Source organism: Cynocephalus volans, chromosome 2 (genome assembly GCF_027409185.1).
Source record: "Cynocephalus volans isolate mCynVol1 chromosome 2, mCynVol1.pri, whole genome shotgun sequence".
NCBI classification, from domain to species: domain Eukaryota; kingdom Metazoa; phylum Chordata; class Mammalia; order Dermoptera; family Cynocephalidae; genus Cynocephalus; species Cynocephalus volans.
The window spans coordinates 202,215,242-202,238,867 of record NC_084461.1 but is presented as its reverse complement, the minus strand read 5'-3'; the positions used below and the strand labels follow the sequence as shown (position 1 = coordinate 202,238,867).

The 23,626-nt window shown below is 39.0% G+C and overlaps 1 protein-coding gene across 1 annotated transcript in view; it reads left to right on the top strand.

The window, feature by feature from the left end:
• The window catches only part of TTC28 (tetratricopeptide repeat domain 28), a 703,516-nt gene that overhangs the window by 461,286 nt on the left and 218,604 nt on the right, over positions 1-23,626 (top strand). The gene's annotated exons all lie outside the window — the stretch shown is intronic.

Genomic DNA, 23,626 nt, shown 5'->3' with positions numbered 1-23,626 from the left:
GATCTTCTCCATAGAAGGTCTACAAGATGGGACTTTTTATCTTCATTTTGTTAAGTGAGCAAACTATGGCCAAAAGAGGTCAAGTAATGTGCCCAAGAGCACACAGCTAGTAAGCCTCAGAGACAGAACTTAAATCCTACTGACTTCAAAACTGTCCTTCCTAGACACCAGCAGTTCTCAAAGTGTGGTCCATGGATCCCTTGCGGTCTCTGAGATTTTTTTCAAGAAATCCATAAGGTCAAAACTATTTACATAATAATACTAAGATGCTATTTGTCTTTTTTTACTGTGTCCTGCATTGACAGTACAAAAGCAGTGGTGGGAAAAACTGTTGGAGCTTTAGCATGAATATGGGCAGTGGCACCAAATTATATTAGAAGTCTTTGTATTCTTCACTGCCATAAACTTGCAGTGAAAAGGGGGGAAAAGCCAGTTGCACTTAAGAAAGTCCTCAATGAACCAGTTAAAAACATTAATTTAATTAAATCTCAACCCTTGCGTACCTGTCTTTTTAATATTCTGTATGGCCAAGTGGGTGGTACAGGTAAATCACATGTGCTACATGTGCTGCATGTGTTTTGGAACACATGCAGCACACTGAAACACTGTGGTTGTCTCAAAGAAAAGCTGTGCAATTGTTTGAGTTGTGAGCTGGGTGGCTGTTTTTTTATGGAACACATTTTTTATGTGAAAGAATGAGTGATAGAAAAACTGGTTTTCCAGATTTGGGTATTTAGAGAAATTTTATCAAAAATGAATGAGTGAGCCTGTCACTTCTAGGAAAACAGTATTTGTTGCCAATTCAAGCTTTCAAGGAAAATAATTTTGGAATACTTTTATCCACCAATTGACTGTGAGCTTGACAATTTTCCGGTACTTGAAGACTTTCCTGATGAGATTGGTGGTAAGTTTTTGATACTGCATAACGAAATGTGTCAACATTTGGAAGATCTACAGCCTTAGTGAATAATATTTTCCAAACAGGCAATGCATGTTATAAAATCATGAGTGGGTAAATGATCCATTCAAAATGCAAGCTAGACAAATGGGTTTTAAAGTAACAAGGTACAAAAAGTTCATTGATAATAGTCTCAGATTCCACATTGCAGCTAACTTTTAAAAACTATTACATGTCCAGTTTTATTATAGTAGTAAAGAAAAATATCCACATCATCCCCTTTCCAATTACATATCTGTGTGAGGTTGGGTTTTCTTCATATATTTCAACCGAAACAACATACTTCAACAGATTGAATCTAGAAGCAGATATGAAAATCCAGTTGTCTTCTATTAAGCAAACATTAAAGTTTTTTAAAAATGTAAAATGATGTCATCCTCTTAGTTATTCTGTTGTTGTTTTAGAGATATAGTTACTTTTCATAAAAATGTGTTATTTATATTAACCTGTAATGGATTTATAATTTTAACAGATTAGTAAACAAATATTAGAAATTTTTAATTTCTCGTACATTAAGTATGGATATGTATAACCCACATAAACAAAAGCTCTTTGGAGTTATACTTGTTAAGTATGTAAAGGGGTCCTGAGACCAAAACGTGTTTTTAGAACTGATGCTTTATATGGTGTTGTTTCTTGACTCTACATGTAGACTAACTTGATAAGGCGTTTAAAGATGTTATAAGCAGACTAACTTGATAAGGCATTTAAAGATGCATATTTCTTTCACTAATTATAATGAGCCTGTTTCACCTTTATTGTAACTATTAGCCTTGATTTTGCCATTGAGAAAGAAATCTCCTGATGATATTAGGAAATTATATAAAATTATCACTTTTCTCCATCACCACAATTCCTTTTTACTAAATGGAATCCATAAATTTGACATAACTTGGCTGAACTGATACAATAGTTATATGGTGAAAATCCTTTTATATTCATGTCTGAATTTATAGTTAGGTCATTTTTAGATTTTTCTGGCAAGTTATACTCAATTTTAATGCTAAAAAACTGTAGGCTGTTTTACTGATTAGTTTACGTAGGTTGCAATAAAACTTGCCAATGAAATAATTCCTTAGCCTTGCAGTATGGAAGCAATATAAATTGGGGTTGTTAATTATTCATCTTCCATTTTTCTTCTCGAATGATTCCTGGGACCACAGCTTTAGGATGACATGTATCTTGTGTAGTCATAAACAATCAGCTATTAGGAGCAACGGGTTCTCTGACTTGGACCATTTAATAACACCTAACGAATATGCTTTTACTGACTACAGCAAATCTCTTGCCTATATCTGAGGGTTTGATATTTTCTGTACACTTAAGCCAAATGTTTTCATCACATGAAGTTTATTATTGAATATAATATTTACTGTCATCAACATCATTAGTGGGTATCAGGGTCAATAATGACTGTGATATTCATGCACCTTCATGAAAGCTGCAAATATCCTTTTTTCCTCATTGGCTGCTTCTTGCTTTGTTTTTTAACTTTCCCTCATATACTCTTATAAATGAGGCCATGTAAGGCATATGCTCAGTAGGATTGCATGTAGTGAAGATGACATAAACATAATCTTTTCCTTACTACACCTGACTTTACAATTCATAACTCATGTATTACCATGTATTTCCCTTTAAGTACCTTGTGGCTAAAGCAGAGTTAGACTTGTTAATTCAGTCTCCTGTGTTATAGCTAAGGAGACTGAAGGGAGAGGTAGTGAAATGACTTACCCAAAGTCAGTTAGTTTAGTGGTAGGCAATCTATAGATAACTTAGCGTGAAAATCTGAAACTGCAAGAACAGTGACCTCTTGGTATATGCTGTCTGTTTACAAAGCTGTATGTCAGAAAAACCTTTTAATTTAACTGACCTGTTTTGAGTCAGTGGCTTTAATTTTCCTTGGTAGATCCCAGATGATTCTAATGAGCAATTAATCTTCTGAATGATTGGAGATTGACCCTCTAATATGTAAAGGATGAGCACCTTCAGTCTAAAATCTGTGCACATAATTTTCTGCAGACCTCTTCCCAGAGGCTGAAATTGTTTCAGGTCTGTCAAGTCTCAGAGTCAGTTTCAGGTGTTCACTACAACCTTTCTGCATCTTTGAAGGTTTGAATACACAACACACACACACACACACACACACACAATAATTTTTGGTTAGAGGTTAAGATACTATATTTTAGAAGACCGTGAATTGTGATAGCTTGAATTCATAGGATATGAATTTATATAGAAAAATGTAAGTTACTATGGTGTAAGTGAGGACTATAGCTATGCCTGGTAAACTAGGGAAGATGGTTCTAATGCTGAGCTTAGAAAAGTCTTTTTCAGGGCCAAACCCGTGGCTCACTCGGGAGAGTGCAGTGCTGGGAGTGCCGAGGCCGCAGGTTCGGATCCTATATAGGGATGGCCAGTGTGCTCACTGGCTGAGCACAGTGCAGGCGACACCAAGCCAAGGGTCACGATCCCCTTACTGGTCACAAAAAAAAAAAAAAAAAAGTCTTTTTCTTCTATACAATTCTGTGTTCTAGGAAATCCACTAAGGGTTTATATAGTTAAGAACTTGTAAGGGTCAGGTATTGTTGGCCTCATTTTATGCCCTGAATAAACTGAGGCCCAGAGAGATAAGTAACTTTTCCAAGATCATGCACGTTAAGTAGCAGAGCCATGATTCGTTTCCAAATCTTTCTGATTCCAAAGGTGCCCCTTGCCCTTTTAGTATGCCATGTAGCTAAGGATAGTATTTCAGCATCAGTGTTTTCCAAATCCTTTTGTGTTCCTCTAGCAGAAAGCTGCAGTGATTTGGGGGATGAATTAATCCATAGTGATGTCACAGCAGTAAAGAACTATTTATCGAAGGCCTATTTTTTTGTGTGTTTCTTTCTTTTACACTACTCAGCACCCCCCCCCCCTTGAAATCAAGTGGCATTTTCTTCAAAGGGTTTAGTGGCTTGCTAGTTATTTGCCCTCAGCATTTCCCCCTTAAGCTACGACATTCAATTTGTAGATAACCTTGGTAATAGATAATCCCCAACTGGGACAATCTAAATGTCATTTACGTTTGAGGGATTGTCCCAAATTTACCCTTCTAATAACATTTTATATTTTCCAGTGTTGAAATGTCGGAATCAATTGCATGTCCTGAATAGTCCTTCTGTTTGTCCTTCAAGTTTTATTGCCTTTGTCCCGCCCCACTTCTGTCCAGAGTACAGACTTTTCCCCATTGTCTGTAACAACGTGAGTCAATTGCACTTAAATTGCTTTTGAGTGGCTATTCCTTGCAATAGTGCTGAGTAAAGTACTAATGAGGATGGCAACCAGAATATAGTGTAACTCCCAGGGTAGAAATGTGTCAGTTTTCTTTTTCTGGCTTCCCCATAGCCAAAATTTAGTGACTTCAAACCCCTCATGAGAGGATCCATCTCTTTTGCTTATGAAGCCTTAGTGCTGTTCAAGGCAAAATGCAGTTCCCAGGTTTTAAATGATTTAACAGAGAAAATACTAATTGGAACTCATCTACTACAAGGGACATATTAACCAGATTTTTACATCAGCAGAGTAGGCTAAATTTTCCTTTATGGCCTAATGTCTGAGCAACATTATAAACTAGGTTCTCTTGCACTGGCTCTGGACACTTAACTGCTGCTTGTGCTAGCACAAATAGTGTAATTAGCATCTAATGTTATTAATGTTGAAAGATGGTTCGAAAGTAGACACATTTCATCACTTCTCAGAATTAAACAACAGAAGATCTGGAGGTGCTGTGTGATCATAACTTGTATCAGAGCCCACAGTGAATGAATATTTTATACAAAGAAATCTGACGGGGCTAGAGCATTCATTAATCAAAATCTTCTTAGGTTTCCCCTTTCCTTCTTTAAATGCGTATATTTATCATCACTTACCAGTCTGTGATCATGGGCCATTGTTTTTTAATTAGCAATTATTGCCAAGTATCTCACAGCTGACCCAATGTATAATTAGAAAAATCATGGGAGTAGACTTTGCAAGCTGGCTTCCAGGGGACTTGGGCAGAATTTTAAAGTAATGTTTTGCTTCAGATCATAGGACTCTAGCCTCTCTCTTTCTCGATTTTCAATAATGTCTCCTTTTTTTTTTTTTTTTTTTGGATACCCCGTAGCTACATAGGGGTTTGTGCAGACAGGGTCTGCAATAGCCCTCTTCTATTCATCAAACACTTAAATCTTAGTGAATCAGTGGGGGGAAAATCAATGTTATTTCATGAAAATCAATGTGCTACTTCTTCCAAGGGGTTATTTCCATTTAAGCCTGATCTCTAATGGTGAAATAAAAGATTTTGTGGCTTGTAAAAGGAGTTCATGCATGGGGAAAGGAAAAGGATTTGGGTTTATATGGGGTACTTCCTTGATCTAGGAAGTTACACCTTCATTTCAGAGTTGGCTCTGCTCTCAAAAGTTTTGTTTATATGTGGTTATCTCATCAAATGTTTTATTCTGTTGTTCATTTAACATCTTCATCATTGAAAATTTTGATTTAAGTCATACCAGCCAAATAGGTCAATCATTCACCAGTCTGACATTTTTCTATGTTAATCTCATTTCTCAATCCCTTGGAAACCACTAGATGGAAGTGTCACTTTATTAAAATTTAGTATCAACTTGACCCTGGTATGTGGGCATTTGGACAGAATTATCATCAGGTACAAATTGTAGTCTGGGCTTCAGGTACACACGATCTTTTTTGGTTTTGTCATGTGTATTAATTACTGTGCACCACCTTGAACAGAGGCTCTGAGAAAAATGGGTCTTAGAAACTTGAGGATATTTTTAAGGAAAAAATGTCCAAATCTACTATGGAGAAGAAAATGAGGTTGAACAGAGTCATTTCTCAATCTCTCTCTTTCTTTCTTTCTTTCTCTGGGTGCATGTGTATGTATCTTTAGCATTAAAATAAAAGAGCATCTTCGCTGTATTCATCTAAAAGGTTTAAACCATTTTTATTCCGTTTCATTCTAAGAAGGAACAAAGAAACATGAAAACACAATAGGTAATATTTCACAGGGGCCCTTATGATGGAGATAAGGCTGACAGTGAATTGGTTGTAGGCTCTTCATTAAGATCATATTTTACCTGGAACATGTATTAGTTTTTGGCATTTGGTCTGAAATCCAAGAGACTAAATAGGTAGTAAACAGTTTTAAGAGAAGGATGGGGAAAATGCAAGTAATAAAGTAGTGTTTACTGCTACCAGGAGTCCTCATCATTTAGACACTTAATTTTCTTTGAATGAGAATGTAGATACATGGCTGTGTTTTTCTAGTGTTCCCTATAGTGTCTAGCATTTATGAGTATTTAATAAATTTTTATCATAATTAATATCCCAAATGGATCGTAATTTTCTCTGTGTAATGGTGGAACTTGAGGCTTAGGAATCTGTGGACAAGATTAAGTGTATTTCTTATGAATTACTGGTTAGCTGTGTCTGAGGGCATACTGCTTTACCTATTTACTGTGTTCTTTCCCTCAGCCCAGTTCTATATGGCAGAATAGTCTTTAACAGAGCAGTGAGAGGAGTCAGGCTAGTGTGTATTATGTTGGACACGTGGAGTGGGAAGAGCATGGCCTTCAGTGTTAGATGGAGCTGAATTTGAATTATGGTTCTACTGCAATCTGGCAAATGGGAACAATCCCATTTTTCTTGCAGGGTTAATATGAGAATAGAACTACTGTATGTAAAGGACCAGGCACGGCAGGGGCTCCTGATAAGGATAGTTGTTACCATTACCCTTTAGACAGAAATATTGAATCCATGTGGACATTAGAATAAGCAGGTTGCCCTACTTTTAGTGGCAGTTATGGTTTGCATATTGGCTAATATCCCATCACAATGTACCGAGTCCTAATAGTTACTGAGTTTAGTTCAGTAGATTCTTAATGGGCACTTCTGGGTACCTGTGAGAGAACTGAGTGGGATGTCCTTTCCTGGGGAGCTTGCAGTTTAATCAGGGCTACTTAGAGCTAACTCCTTGCTGAGTTCTGTACAACTGGCACATGCTCCGGCATTCTGAAAAAGGAGTGCCTCTTTGAGGGAGAGGAAAGTCAGGATGGATTTTATGAAAGAGTTGGCAGATGAGAGGAATCATGAACAGTGGGTAAAGTTTTGACAGGCAGACATAGGTATGAGAAGTGGGGTCAAGGTATTAAATATAAGGCAATGGATAAACGCTTTCTTTTGCTTTTGTTTTTTATGTAGCAATAACATAATCAGAAGGACTTTGGTGGGTGCAACATCAGTCTCCTTGCATTGAGTGGGGCAAAGATGACATACACCGCAATGCTTCTGCTGGCATCAGACCTCAGCCCGAGTTTAGCATCTTTCCTGAAAATGCAGACGAATTCTCATTAAATTTATGGATAAAACAGAATTGTAGCAGGATGCTAGTAGTCTGTGAAGGCAGGGGGAGCGGGGCCTGGGGCTGGGGGACAGGGTTAGGCTTTAAAAGACTTCTGTAAGTTAGATTCCTGATCATAGGCATATAGAATGGCATTTGGTAGAAATCAGACAATTAGTAGTTTAATTCTGCCATTAAAATAAGCCAAGCTCAGCTTGATAGGAGAATTTATAAAAATTCACAAAGACTTGACCTGGAAATAATCACACCTCCTCTTATATGAGCATAGTCAGGCACTGGGGACCTAAGACGTACGTTTCCTGAACGAATGTGAAGAACTTCTACAGGTTACAGTAAAAATAGCTGCCATTTATTGAGTGTGTACTATTTTATTGTGACAAATAATGGCTAACATTTATCGAATATTTGCTTTGTGCCAGGACTAAAGATAGGTATTAACTTATACCTCCTAATATCCTTGCAAGGTATGTCTTATCCTCATTTTACAGTAACTTGCTTGAGGGCCTAAGTGAAAAAGTCATAATTCCTGGCTGACTCTAAAGTCATTCAATGTTTGAGTAACTTCACCATGTTGTTTTCCACCAAAAAATACAAATATGTGCTAACAAGCACAGAAAATCAAATCGGCAGAATGATGTGTGTAATATGTTACCATTTAGATAAAATTTGAAAACATACAAAAACACAGTTTTGCTGGATTCATAGTATACAGTAATGGTATCAAATGTGCATGGGAGTGGTAAACATCAAATTCAGGATAATGGGTCCTCTGGAAGGGGAAGAAGGGAGTAAATTGTATCTGTAGTGTTTATTTTCCTAGAAAAAGAAAAGAAAAGAGAAGAAAAATGTGAGACAAATATGGGAGAATGTTAAAATTTGTTAAAGCTGGGTCATGGTCGTTCACTGTATTATTTTTCATACTTTCTCTGTTTGAAACATTTTGAAAGATGAAAAATGAGAAGAAAATCTAGCCTTTCGTGGCACTTACATTGGAAAGAGGAGAAGCACTAGACAATGCACATACCTCTAAAATCCCTCTAGACCAGCTATAAAACTCTGTGGTTCTCTGATGACCATGGTCCCTGCTAGTGCAACATCTTTAGAGCTTTATAAATCTAAAATACAGAATGATGATGCAGAGAATATTCTTCTATCTTATCCTACCTTTCTCTTGTTCTTAAGCTATTGAATAAAAGCAGGATTTTGAAGTTTCTTAATTCATTCACATGCAGTGTGATATTCTGAAGGCAAGTTGACGAGGTTTGAGTCGCAGCCCTGTCACTTGATAAACTTGAGACTAAGAACAAGTTACTAAACCTCCTTGAGCCTCTGCTACTTCCGTGAAATGAATACTACCTCATAGGATTGTTGTGGAAGTTGGAAATGACATGTGTAGAGTAGAGCACATAATGGATGCTCATAGTAAGCTATTTCATTTGGCCTCTGATTCTGTATACAAATATTAATTCCATTCAATTCTATGTCCTAAATATTTCTTGTATCTGTTCACTTTTGTCTAGTCCCAGGGGCATCACTCCTGTTTAGGCTACATTCTTCTGTCACCTGGATTTGATAAACAGTCTCCTAACTGATCTCTGTGGCTGGCTCCCCTGTGATTTTTTTTTTTTTGCTTCCCTTTAGTCAGAAACCCAAATCAAACCACACCCTTTTTCCTTGCTTATTCCAGTCTTTCAAGTTCCCTGTTGGGTGTTCTTCCCACTGTCCCCATCATCTTGTCTCATCTTTTCTCTCACTGCTGTCACTGCAATGGAGGTTTCATTTCATGCCTCTCCTATGCTGAGTTTTCTCAGTTAACTTGAAAGTTGTGTCCTCTCTTGCCTCTTGCTTCTTGTCCTCCTCCCTCTGCTCCCTGCCCTGCCTCCCCTTTCTAATTTTACTCATTCTTCAAGCTTCATCCTATATCTCATTTTCTCTTGGAGGCCTTCCCTGACCCCTAGACAAGGTTAAGTCTTCTTACCCTTTCCCACTCTTCATCAAATGTTGTGTTGTCATTTCGTGTTTGAAGTCTGTGCTCTACTCTTGGTCCCACACACTTCATGAAAGCAGAGTGTATCATGGTCACTGTTATATCCACAGGCTGGCTGGCAGATAATAGGTGGTCAATAAATATTGGTTTGATTGTTTGAATGAATGAATGTATTTTGGGATTAATCAAATCCTGCTCCTATACTTTACTCACTATGTGCGCCTGGTCAAATGACTTGACTGACCCTGAGTTTTCCAACCTCTGAAGTGAGATAATACCATCCAACTCTTGTGTGTTGTGAGTTGAAAGTGAGCCAATAGATGTAAACTGCCTGGCACATAGTAGATGCTGAATGAATACTATTTTTCTTCATAAATAGATAAGCCAGACAATAGAGATTTTCTAAGAAAAATAAATGTGCTTTTGTAATATAAAACAAAAAATATTACTTATTTAGATAGCAACACATGATATAACTTTCTACTTATAAATCAAATACACCAAGTTTCTGAGAAGCTATTAGGAGCAGTTTATTTCAGCAAAGGTTTGTAATCTAGCTCCTACTTAGCAGTGGCTCTAGGCCATTTTCAGCCTTCTAACTGGCCAGTCTATCTGTACTGCTCCTTAATTGCTAGTTGGAAAAGAAGTGTTAAAGACTTCGTTTGGTTTGTTACTCACTGTGTGCCCTAACTGCCCTTCCGTGGCTCTTAAGTTCTCAGAGTAGCTATCTTCCTAGCCTTTTATTCTAAATCCCAGTTCTAAACCATTCTTTCTGACTATAGAGGTTAATCTCTGTGGCTGGGATTTTGAACTGTCTTATAGCGGGCAGCCCAGGTACCAACACTATCTCTGACCCCATTTGGTCCTAATTTATTTTGGGGGGACCATTCTTTTTAATTCAGAGGTAATAAGACTAGGATCGTTAAAAGGCAAATAAAACTTTGAATTGTAAATTAGTATATGCTGCTGTATAAATTTTGGAAAGCAAAGATCAAAAAGGCAAACAAAAATGACATGTCATTTCATTTCCCGTCTGCAAGCACTATTAACATTTTGTATTTTTTTTCAGTCTTTGTCTTTTTCTTTAAAACTAAAGTTTATTTATTTATTTATTTATTTTTTAAAATTTTATTTTGTCGATATACATTGTGGCTGATTATTGCTCCCCATCACCAAAACCTCCCTCCCTTCTCCCTCCCCCCCTCCCCCCAACAATGTCCTTTCTGTTTGCTTGTTGTATCAACTTCAAATAATTGTGGTTGTTATATCTTCTTCCCCCCCCCCGGTTTTTGTGTGTGTGTGTGTGTGTGTGTGTGTGTGTGTGTGAATTTATATATTAATTTTTAGCTCCCACCAATAAGGGAGAACATGTGGTATTTCTCTTTCTGTGCCTGACTTGTTTCACTTAATATAATTCTCTCAAGGTCCATCCATGTTGTTGCAAATGGCAGTATTTCATTCGTTTTTATAGCTGAGTAGTATTCCATTGTGTAGATGTACCACATTTTCCGTATCCACTCATCTGATGATGGGCATTTGGGCTGGTTCCAACTCTTGGCTATTGTAAAGAGTGCTGCGATGAACATTGGGGAACAGGTATACCTTCGACTTGATGATTTCCATTCCTCTGGGTATATTCCCAACAGTGGGATAGCTGGGTCGTATGGTAGATCTATCTGCAATTGTTTGAGGAACCTCCATACCATTTTCCATAGAGGCTGCACCATTTTGCAGTCCCACCAACAATGTATGAGAGTTCCTTTTTCTCTGCAGCCTCGCCAGCATTTATTGTTCACAGTCTTTTTTTTTATTTTTATTTTTTTATTTTATTTTTTTAATTTTATTTTGTCGATATACATTGTAGCTGATTAATGCTCCCCATCACCAAAACCTCCCTCCCTTCTCCCTCCCCCCCTCCCCCCCAACAACGTCCTTTCTGTTTGCTTGTTGTATCAACTTCAAGTAATTGTGGTTGTTATATCTTCTTCCCTCCCCCCCCCGATTTGTGTGTGTGTGTGTGTGTATGTGTGTGTGTGAATTTATATATTAATGTTTAGCTCCCTCCAATAAGTGAGAACATGTGGTATTTCTCTTTCTGTGCCTGACTTGTTTCACTTAATATAATTCTCTCAAGGTCCATCCATGTTGTTGCAAATGGCAGTATTTCATTCGTTTTTATAGCTGAGTAGTATTCCATTGTGTAGATGTACCACATTTTCCGTATCCACTCATCTGATGATGGGCATTTGGGCTGGTTCCAACTCTTGGCTATTGTAAAGAGTGCTGCGATGAACATTGGGGAACAGATATACCTTCGACTTGATGATTTCCATTCCTCTGGGTATATTCCCAACAGTGGGATGGCTGGGTCGTATGGTAGATCTATTTGCAATTGTTTAAGGAACCTCCATACCATTTTCCATAGAGGCTGCACCATTTTGCAGTCCCACCAACAATGTATGAGAGTTCCTTTTTCTCCGCAGCCTCGCCAGCATTTATCGTTCACAGTCTTTTGGATTTTAGCCATCCTAACTGGAGTTAGATGGTATCTCAATGTGGTTTTGATTTGCATTTCCCGGATGCTGAGTGATGTTGAGCATTTTTTCATATGTCTGTTAGCCATTTGGATATCTTCCTTAGAGAAATGCCTATTTAGCTCTTTTGCCCATTTTTTAATTGGGTTGCTTGTTTTCTTCTTGTACAGTTGTTTGAGTTCCTTATATATTCTGGATATTAATCCTTTGTCAGATATATGTTTTGCAAATATTTTCTCCCATTCTGTTGGTTGTCTTTTAACTCTGTTAATTGTTTCTTTTGCTGTGGAGAAGCTTTTTAGTTTGATATAATCCCATTTGTTTATTTTTCCTTTGGTTGCCCGTGCTTTTGGGGTCGTATTCATGAAGTCTGTGCCCAGTCCTATTTCCTGAAGTGTTTCTCCTATGTTTTCTTTAAGAAGTTTTATTGTTTCAGGGTGTATATTTAAATCCTTAATCCATTTTGAGTTGATTTTAGTATACGGCGAGAGGTATGGATCTAGTTTCATTCTCCTGCATATGGATATCCAGTTATCCCAGCACCATTTGCTGAAGAGGCAGTCCCTTCCCCAGTGAATAGGCTTGGTGCCTTTGTCAAAGATCAGCTGACAGTAAGTGTGTGGGTTGATTTCTGGATTCTCTATTCTATTCCATTGGTCAGTGTGTCTGTTTTTATGCCAGGACCATACTGTTTTGGTTATTATAGCTTTGTAGTATAGCTTAAAGTCAGGTAGTGTTATGCCTACAGCTTTATTTTTTTTGCTCAGCATTGCTTTGGCTATGCGTGGTCTTTTATTGTTCCATATAAATGATTGGATAGTTTTTTCCATTTCTGAGAAAAATGTCTTTGGAATTTTGATGGGGATTGCATTGAATTTGTATATCACTTTGGGTAGTATGGACATTTTCACTATGTTGATTCTTCCAATCCAAGCGCATGGGATATCTTTCCATCTTCTTGTATCCTCTCTAATTTCTCTCAGCAGTGGTTTGTAGTTCTCATTATAGAGATTTTTCACCTCCTTGGTTAACTCAATTCCTAAGTATTTTATTTTTTTGGTGGCTATTGTAAATGGGCAGGCTTTCTTGATTTCTCTTTCTGCATGTTCACTATTGGAGAAAAGAAATGCTACTGATTTTTGTGTGTTGATTTTGTATCCTGCTACTGTGCTGAAATCATTTATCAATTCCAGCAGTTTTTTTGTAGAGGTTTTAGGCTGTTCGATATATAGGATCATGTCATCTGCAAACAGGGACAGTTTGACTTCATCTTTTCCAATCTGGATGCCCTTTATTTCCTTCTCTTCTCTGATTGCTCTGGCTAGTACTACCAACACTATGTTGAATAGGAGTGGTGAGAGTCGGCATCCTTGTCTAGTTCCTGTTCTTAAAGGAAAAGCTTTCAGCTTTTCCCCATTCAGGATGATATTGGCAGTGGGTTTGTCATATATGGCTTTAATTATGTTGAGATACTTTCTCTCTATACCTAACTTATAGAGGGTCTTGGTCATGAATGAGTGCTGAACTTTATCAAATGCTTTTTCAGCATCTATAGATATGATCATATGGTCCTTGTGTTTGAGTTTATTAATATGGTGTATCACATTTATTGATTTGCGTATGTTGAACCAACCTTGCATCCCTGGGATGAATCCCACTTGATCGTGATGAATAATTTTACGTATGTGTTGCTGTATTCTATTTGCTAGTATTTTAGTGAGGATTTTTGCATCTATATTCATCAAGGATATCGGCCTGTAGTGTTCTTTTTTGGTTATATCTTTACCTGATTTTGGTATCAGGATGATGTTTGCTTCATAGAATGAGTTTGGGAGATTTGCGTCCGTTTCAATCTTTTGGAATAGTTTGTAAAGAATCGGTGTCAATTCCTCTTTGAATGTTTGGTAAAATTCTGCTGTGAATCCATCTGGTCCTGGGCTTTTCTTTGTTGGGAGCCTTCTGATAACAGCTTCAATCTCCTTTATTGTTATTGGTCTGTTCAAATTTTCTACGTCTTCACGGTTCAGTTTTGGGAGCTTGTGTGTGTCCAGAAATTTATCCATTTCCTCCAGATTTTCAAATTTGTTGGCGTATAGTTGTTTATAGTAGTCTCGAATGATTCCTTGTATTTCAGATGAATCAGTTGTAATATCGCCTTTTTCATTTCTAATTTTTGTTATTTGAGTCTTCTCTCTTCTTTTTTTTTGTTAGCCATGCTAATGGTTTGTCAATTTTATTTATCTTTTCAAAAAACCAACTTTTTGATTCGTTGATCTTTTGAATTGTTTTTTGGTTTTCAATTTCATTCAGTTCTGCTCTGATCTTAATGATTTCTTTCCATCTGCTAACTTTAGGTTTGGATTGTTCTTGTTTTTCTAGTTCTTTAAGGTGAAGTGTTAGGTTGTTCACTTGCCATCCTTCTATTCTTCTGAAGTGAGCGTTTAATGCAATAAATTTTCCCCTCAATACTGCTTTTGCAGTATCCCACAGGTTTTGGTATGATGTATCATTGTTTTCATTAGTTTCAATAAATTTTTTGATTTCCTGCTTGATTTCTTCTTGGACCCATATGTCATTAAGTAGAATGCTGTTTAATTTCCATGTGTTTGTATAGTTTCCAGAGTTTTGTTTGTTATTAATTTCTAGTTTTAATCCATTGTGGTCTGAGAAGATACATGGGATAATTCCAATTTTTTTGAATTTATTGAGACTTGATTTGTGACCTAATATGTGATCTATCCTGGAGAATGATCCATGTGCTGATGAGAAGAATGAATATTCTGAGGTTGTTGGGTGGAATGTTCTGTAGATATCTGCCAATTCCAATTGGTCTAGAGTCTTGTTTAGATCTTGTGTTTCTCTCCTGATTCTTTGCGTAGATGATCTGTCTAATATTGACAGTGGGGTGTTCAGGTCCCCTGCTATTATGGTATTAGTGTCTATTTCCTTCTTTAGGTCTAATAGCGTTTGTTTTATAAATCTGGCTGCTCCAACATTGGGTGCGTACATATTTATGATTGTTATGTCTTCTTGATGGATCAGTCCTTTTATCATTAAGTAGTGTCCCTCATTGTCTCTTTTTATGGTTTTTAGTTTAAAGTCTATTTTGTCAGATATAAGAATAGCTACTCCAGCTCGTTTTTCTTTTCTGTTTGCATGGTAAATCTTTTTCCATCCTTTCACTCTTAGTCTGTGTGAATCTTTATGGGTGAGGTGGGTCTCTTGTAGGCAGCATATAGTTGGGTCCTGTTTTTTGATCCAGTAGGCAGCCTGTGTCTTTTGATTGGGGAATTTAAGCCTTTTACATTAAGAGTTGTTATTGAAAGGTGTTGATTTATTCCTAGCATTTTATTGGTTGTTTGGTTGTCTTAGGTGTCTTTTGTTCCTTGCTTTCTGATTTACTGTTTGTTTTCTGTGTTGGTTGGTTCCTTAGGTTGTAGATAGCATTTTTGTTTGTTTGTTTTCTCTTCGTGAATGCCATTTTTATTATACTAGCGGGTTTAGATTTTTCTTGGGTTTTTATGGCAGTGGTAGTTATTTTTCAGGAACCAAACCCAGTACTCCCTTGAGGATTTCTTGTAAGGGTGGTCGTGTGGTAGTGAACTCCCGCTGTTTTTGTTTGTCTGAGAAATATACTATTTGCCCCTCATTTCGGAAGGATAGCCTTGCAGGGTAGAGTATTCTTGGCTGGCAATCTTTGTCTTTTAGTATTTTGAAAATATCATCCCATTCCTTTCTAGGTTTTAGGGTTTGTGATGAAAAGTCTGATGTTAACCTGATTGGGGCTCCCTTATAGGTGATTTGACGCTTCTCTCTTGCAGCTTTTAAGATTCTCTCTTTGTCTCTGAGTTTTGCCAATTTGACTATGACGTGTCTTGGAGAAGGTCTTTTTGGGTTGAATACATTTGGAGATCGTTGAGCTTCCTGGATCTGAAGATCTGTGATTTTTCCTATACCTGGGAAGTTTTCTGCCACTATTTTGTTGAATATGTTTTCAATGGAATCTCCATTTTCCTCCCCTTCTGGAATACCCATGACTCGGATATTTGATCGCTTATGGTTGTCTGATATCTCTCTCAGATTTTCTTCAATGTCCTTGATTCTTTTTTCTTTCTTTTTGTCTGCTTGTGTTATTTCAAACAGCCCATCTTCAAGTTCAGAGGTTCTCTCTTCAACTTCGACAAGCCTGCTGGTTAAACTCTCCGTTGTGTTTTTTATCTCGTTGAATAACTTCTTCAGTTCAGCAAGTTCTGCTACATTTTTTTTCAGGACATTGATTTCCTTGTACCTTTCCTCTTTCAGATCCTGTATACTTTTCCTCATTTCATCATGATGTCTAGATGAGTTTTCTTGTATCTCATTCAGTTTCCTTAGAATTATCACTCGAAATTCCTTATCAGTTATTGCAAGGGCTTCTTGTTCTATAGGATCTAGAGTTTGAGATTTATTAACTTTTGGTGGTGTACTTTCTTGATTTTTTGTATTTCTGGTATGTTTTTTTTGATGTTTATTCATTGTTGCAGGGGGTTTCACAGTCCACCGGTTTGAGACTAATGACTAACTAGGATGTTGCTGTGGTTGCCAATTTCGTATGGCTCCCTCCGTGACTGCTCTGTTGGCCTCTAGTGCCTTGTGTGTGTGGTTGCCTCGGGTCTTGGGCCTCTCTGGGGAGCCACCTTTCTGGTCAGCTTGGACTCTGCTGGGCTGGTGGATCACATACCACAGGGTGTGTGATCTCTGTTGAGCTTTCACTTCCTGTGCAGGACTTCTCCCTGTTCCGTGTGCTCTGGCCCGGGCTGTTAGATCGTGCGGTGGCGACCCCACCGGGTGTGTGGTTTCTGTCGAGTCTCCGCCTCCCTGGCCGCACGTCTCCCCACTCTGTGCGCACTGTGCTGGGCTGGGGCGTGTCTTCTGCACCCCTCGTCTATCAGCTGGGCCTTCAAGACCCTGCTCGGCACCGCCTCGCCCAGGAAGTTTACCAGGTTTCTGCTAGGCACAGACGACCGTTCTCTCTGGGTGCCTTTGTAGCACTATGTAGATCTTTCTCGTGTCTTGTTCACCTTTGTATCCCCCCAGTATAAACCGAGTCTAGTGCCCACCTGCAGCCAGCTCTCTGGCAGGTTCAAGCGGACCTGGGAACTCTCCTACCACACTATTCCCAACCAGAAATTCGTTAGGCTTTTTTCCAAACTGGTGGCCGCAGAGATGGTATCTGCCTCCCAGTAACAGGGAGTTTACCTGGGGCCGGAGTCCAGGGTGTGGTGGAGTGACAGTCGGCCCGCCTGTACTTCCTTGCCCTCCTGAGACTGGCCGGGGACGCCCCACGCCACCAGCCCCGCCAGAGAACCGCGGAGGGAGTGGGAGCGGAGGCCGGTCTGCAGGCTCCGGAAAGCCCCGCGCCAGGCCAAGCAAGTGGGAGGGCTCAGTGATGGCGGAGGAGGGCGGAGCTGCCCGCACCTGGGAAAATGGAGGCAGCACCGGGGCGGTGAGTGGCCTGGTGGTGCAGGCGGGAGCCGCGTGGGCATTCACCCCCCGAACAGAGCTGTGCCAGGGATCACTCACAGTGCTGTGCCAGGTCTGGTGCTCGCTCTGTCTCCGGTTTGCCGCCTTTCCCAGTTCTCGGCCGCTGCCGCCTCGGGCTGTTCAGTCGCGGCGCGGCTCGGGCGCTCCCAGGAATCTTCTTTAATGCCGGCCTGAAATCTCGAATCCTGAATAGGGCCGCTGGCCGTCTTCAGCGCGGCCCCGGCCTCCAGGATCCTGTCTGCATCCACAGCAGCCCTGGCGCCTCGTTCCCTGTTTCGAAACTCGCTTTTGCAGCTAAGAAACAGTTCTTTTCCTGCTCCGCACTTCAAAGCTGTTGCCTGTAAATGAGGCAGCCTTTCTTGCAGGGGGTAAAGTGGCGGTCACCCCCCATGACTGGCCAGCAGCAGCAGTCCTCCCTTAAGAGATGGCGAGAGGAAGGTCCACAAGTTTCCCGGCTGCCTGAGGCCCAGTGGCCACCTTTTCCACCTCAGCTACTCCGTGCCAGCCGCCCCAGCCGCCGCCATCTTGAAAAATCCCCAAAACTAAACTTTATTTTTACTTTTCTAAAACAATATGTGTTTATAGAAAATATATGTAGAAACAGCAAATGTCACCCATAATTGCATGATTCAAAGATAATTATTGTTAGTGTTTATATATTTTATTTCTGACATTTTTAAAAGTAAAAATTATATAAATAATATATGGATAGATTCTCATGGTAAATTTTTTAAACATAAAGGTAAAATGAATGTAACCTTTGCTCCTCCCCCATTCTTCCCCTGGAATAACACCTTTGTCCATGTAGGGACCAAGAAGGAAAGCTTCCCCTTTGCCCTCTGCAGGTTCACTGAAATGAACTGATAATAGATTAACAGGAGAAAAGGCTTACAAATTTATTAACATGCACAGGGGAAAATCACATGAGAGTGACTGCCTAACAACACAGTGAGGTTCAAAATCTTGTATACCCTTCTTGATAGGAGAAAGGGAGATGGAGGGGATGTAGATAATTTGGGGAAGTGGAAATGATATTTAGGAGAATTGGATGGACCCGAGAGCAGAGAGTAGTTTGTAAATGTTTCTCTTTGTAATCTGAATGGGACCAGGAGAACAGACAATAGTTTGGGAGAAAGTTTTTCTGGGCTCTAGGTGTAGTGTTTAATTTTCAGCGTGTTCTTCTGTGATATAAGTTTTAATCTTCTCTGGTTAATGTGATTCCAGGGAGGGAATCAAAGGCAATTGTGTTCCACTTTGGTAGTCCAGTTTCTAGGTAGGTAAGAGAACTTTAGACAATAGAGTCATCCTGTGCTCTCAGAGAGGCAGAGGATTGAAAGACTGGGGGCAGGGAGGAATGTCAGAGAGACCTTGAAGCTGCTTCTGTAGTTCAGCATGTCAAAGTGCCATATGTTAGGGAATGGTTTTCTGAGCCGCAACATCCAATTAATGTGTATCCTTCCAAAGAGGGTGTAAGTTGTTAGAGGCATCTAATGGGAGAGGCCAGGGATGTTGCTAAACATCCTACAAGGCACAAGAACCTCTCCCCAACCTCCCAACAAAGAACTATCTGGCCCAAAATGTTAATAGTGCCACTGGTGAGAAACCCTTCTCCAGATCAGTTTCTATGAATACACATGTGCGTGCACACACACACAAATAATGTTTTTTAAATGTAAGTGGCATCATACTTTAAGTATTGTTCTGCCTCTTGCTTTTTGCTCTCAATAATATGCCTTAGAGATATTTCCACCTCAGTTCGTATGGTTCTACCTTGTTTATTTTATGCATAGTATTCTGTAATATGGGTTTTTCTTATTTTATTTAATCAGTCCCCTATGTGGTCATTTAGGGTGACTTCTGATATTTTTTATTTTCTTTGTACATGTTTCTTTGTGAATATTTCTCTAGAGGGTGTATTTAGAAGTAGACTTGCTGGTAGCAAGGTATTACTTCTGAGAATATGTGTTTTAAAAAGAGATTGGGATTGTATTGTATGTATAATGTATTAAACCACTCTTTTTATTTAACACTATATCATGACTCTGGTAGAGACTGAACTATTGGTTTACCAAACCTATTTTCTCTTTTTTCTGGACCTGTGCGTAGACTACATTTTGTAGCCCATTTTGCAAGTAGAGTGGCCTGTGACTCAGCTGTAGACAAGAGAATGTGAGTATAAGTCATTTTTGCTATTTCCAGGCCTGGTGCATAAAAAACTCCCAGTCATTACGGTTCCTGCTCTTTCTCCAACTGCTGGGTGGCTGCTGATATGAAGGGTAATTTGGAAGCTACCAAGTGAGTACGGCAGAGCTACCAGCAGCTTGGGGCTCTGAATGCCTGTGTGGAACAGGGTCCCATCCCCATCGCATTCTGTCCTGTCAATCTGGCACCACCTTGGACTGTTTCATGAGTGAAAACTAAACTTTTTTCTAAAGTCAGTGAAATTATGGTGCTTGTTACAGCAGTTAGCACTATCCTAATTAGTAGAGTGAGCATTTTTCATTTCATTAAATGTCTTGAAAACATCACTTTAAATAACTGTATGGTATCTCATATTATGGTTGTACCATAATTTATTTAACCATTCTGCTGTAACTGAGCATTTAGCATATTTATAATTTTTCCTATAATGCTGTGACAACTTTTCTACAAAAATCTTTATCTGACTTTCTTATTATTTTGTTTGTGTAGACCATTGGTTCTCAACTGGGAAAGATTTTTTTTACCCCGTGGGACATTTGGCAATATCTGGAGACATTTTTGGATGTCATGACTTAAAGGGGGGCTGTTTCTGACATCTAGTGGGTAGAGGTCAGGGATGCTGCTAAACATCCTACAAGGCACAGGATGGCCCCCCACAACCAAGAATTACCCAGCCCAAAATGTTAATAGTGCCAAAGTTGAAAATTGCTGGTCTTGAATTTAGAAAGCAAATTACTCCATCAAAGGACATTTTTAGGACTTTTGATTTGTTCTAAGTTGCTTTTCAGAAAGGTTTCGCCAGTTTGTATTCCTACCAGCCATTCATGAGATTATCCACTTCACGCCATTCATACCAATATGGTGAGATTTAAAAAAAATTTTTTTTTTTATACTTTACTTTTTGGAAGGTGAAGTGGAATCTTGTTTACTTGTATGTTCTTTTAATTACAAATGAAGGTGAATTTTTCTGTATGTTTGACTGGCTTTTTATATTCATTTAGTGAATTGTATGTTCTTGTTCCCAGTCCTTATTTGTGGCAGATATTTTGCTATTTAATTTTCTTTACAATATTTTCTATGTTTTTATAAAGAATGTAAAGCTAGGGCTTACAGACCCCTTGGGTCTGTTGCCCAGATTGGGTTACAAACCCTCCACTCACAGGTCTGTGAGCTAGGTAATAGAAAAAAAAAAGGTTCTGGGAGCCGTGGGTATAGAAAAATGAATGGGTTTTAATCAGATCTAGGAGCAACTGTACTAGTGGCTTCTCTGAGAGTTCTGAGAAGCACGTGTATTAGAGCTGTTAGTCTTTTATACTTAAGTCCACAACCCTGGACACCTGGGTGCTCATACACAACTTACATTAAGCAGTAACAAGGAACACCTGAGGACATCACAGCAAATGCTCGACAAGATTCTGAACATCTGAGGGGCCCTGACATTTTCCTGTTTTTCCCAACAAAGAAATTAAAAATTTTTATGTAGTCATATCTTTCAATTTTATTCTTTGTGATTTCTATTGTTTTTAGGTTTAGAAAGTCTTTCCTTCTTCAGAGATTAAGTAATCATCTATATTTGCTTCTAGTTTTATTTTTTGTTTAACTTTTTTTGTCCATCTAATATTTAGCCAATTTTTAACCAATTGTTCTATCTCCATTTAGTTGGTAAACATTTATTTCTCCATCAATCTTATAACCAGGATTTTTGAAGACTTTAGCGTAATTTGAAACAAATCAGCCTGCATTTAAACGTGTTTCTTATGATTAAAAATTTAACATAAATATGAACCATGGCCTGGAAGCAGGAAATGGAGTGGATGTTTAGAGAACAACAATATGCCAGGAGGTCTGGGTTGTAAGGAGGGAGATAATACTAAGGAGAAGGTTGGAATCACATTGTGAAAATCATTACTTGCCAGGCCTGAGGGTTGGATTAATATGCATTGGGAAATCATCAAAGGTTTTTAAGCAAAGGGATGCATAATCAGAGCTATGCTTTAGGGAAATTAATAGAGTGGTAGAATGGAGAGGGTAGAGGCCAGGCAACCAGCTAAGAAGCTGTTAAAGCAATGCAGCTGTGAGATAAAGAGGACCAGATTGGGAAAGGTCTAAAGTAAGAAAAGAGTTATCAAAAAATAAACTCCCAAGGAACTTGGCAGTACTGCAAATGAGTGAAGTGTGTTTAGATGTGGGGAGTAGTGGGGTCTGTGGGGAACTTGATAATGCGTACATATACTAACAAGGACAGCCACTATTCAATTAGGTGGGTTTTCCTATGTGGGAATATGGGTCAGTGTGTCAGATCTATTTTTTTGTACCTAAGGAAGTTGGAAGCTTGGATTTTTACGTGAGATTTTCTAATTAAACTAAACACTATGTGAACCAAATAAAACATGTTTGCTGGCCACCATTTGCTACATTGACACACCTCAGAGGTAGATTCAGTAGGACTTACCCATCATTGGATATAGGGGAACAAGGTGCTTTAGAGAAATCAAACTAACTTCAGAAGAAGGTTACTAGTAGTGATAATAGCACAGGATCTTGAGCTGGAGTGACTGGGCTCAAATCCTAGCTCTGCAGCTTACTAATTGGATGGCCTTGGACAAGTCAATTAACTTTTCATCTATAAAGTGGGTACCTAACAGTATCTATTTCATAGGATTGTTGTGAAGATTGGATGTACTAACATATATAAAATGTTTAGGCCAATGCTTCACACAGAATACTCCATCAGCAGGTGATAACTATTATTTTAAGTAGCTGTTATAATGAACGCTTAAGAGAACAGGTTGTGGCCACAGCCAGTATGGATTTGAATCTCTGACACTTTTCCGGTCTGTGACCATGGGCAAGTTACTTCACCTCTTTTTGCATCATCTGTCAAATGGGGAATAACAACACCTTCCTAATTCTGTTGCTTATGAGGTGCCCAGCACAATACTCTGGTAGTAACTAGATTTGTTAAATCCTTTTGAAACTACTTCGGCTTCTTGATAAGAAAAGCAAAACTGAGTGCTACACCCAGTTAACTGTCTGTGATTATGATGACACTTCTTTCTTTTTCTTTAAATATTCTCCCTTTGCCTTTGCCCTTCATCAACAAGAGTTTTTGTAATTAGTTACAGATTGAGCTCCTATTGGAAGAAGTTGCCTTCCCAACTCTCCATCTCCTTAAGTTGGCTCCTGTTCTCTAACCCTACTACTGCTGCTCTGGTTAAGGCCCTTAGAACCTCTTGCCAGACTTTGTCATTTAGCTCCTAGCCCATCTCCCTGTCTTCAGTCATGCCTCTGCCACAATCCATCCTTCATATTGTCCCAGTGATCTTTCTGTATAGCAAGACGGGAGTTAATTATCACTTTAGTCTTTGTTTTGACTGTGGTTTTGCTTGCTTTTCTAGGTGCCAATCACTATCATCAGACTATCCCACTGAACTATAAACTCCTTTCTAGAGTGTGAAACATAGCAAGTAATCTATACCTTTTACTTTTACTGGAGAAATCCTTCCTGTAGGCCTTTGTGTCTTGCTCCAAGCTTGACTTGTCTCTAGGCCCCTGCACAGCTGCCATTCTGAGACTTCCCTCCTCTGTGATCCTGAGAATTCCCTTTGTCTCCTTCCTGTGTTGTAGCCTCTGTTTCCTGGATTATGTCTTCTTTTTGGTTAACACCCATTATGTTGTTGGAGCATATCCCCATTAGTTCCCTGAGAAAAGTTGAGTGATAGGATAGGTAAGGTTTTTGAGACTTTGAATGTCTGAAAATTCTTTAATTCTACCTTCAACCTTGATTGATAGTTTGGATAGGAATAGTTCTTGATTGGAATGCTATTTGTAGGGACCCAAATGCCCCAGGGGATCACACCCCGATCACATAAGCCCTTCTCGGCCACACCCCATCATGGCACTGGTTGCCCTTCTCTTCCATATTCTCCTTCCCACCGGAGCAAATTATACACCCATCAGCTCCCCCCAAACCCCATGCGGTATGCTAAGTAGGGATTGTATTTTAAGCCAATCACCTTTCC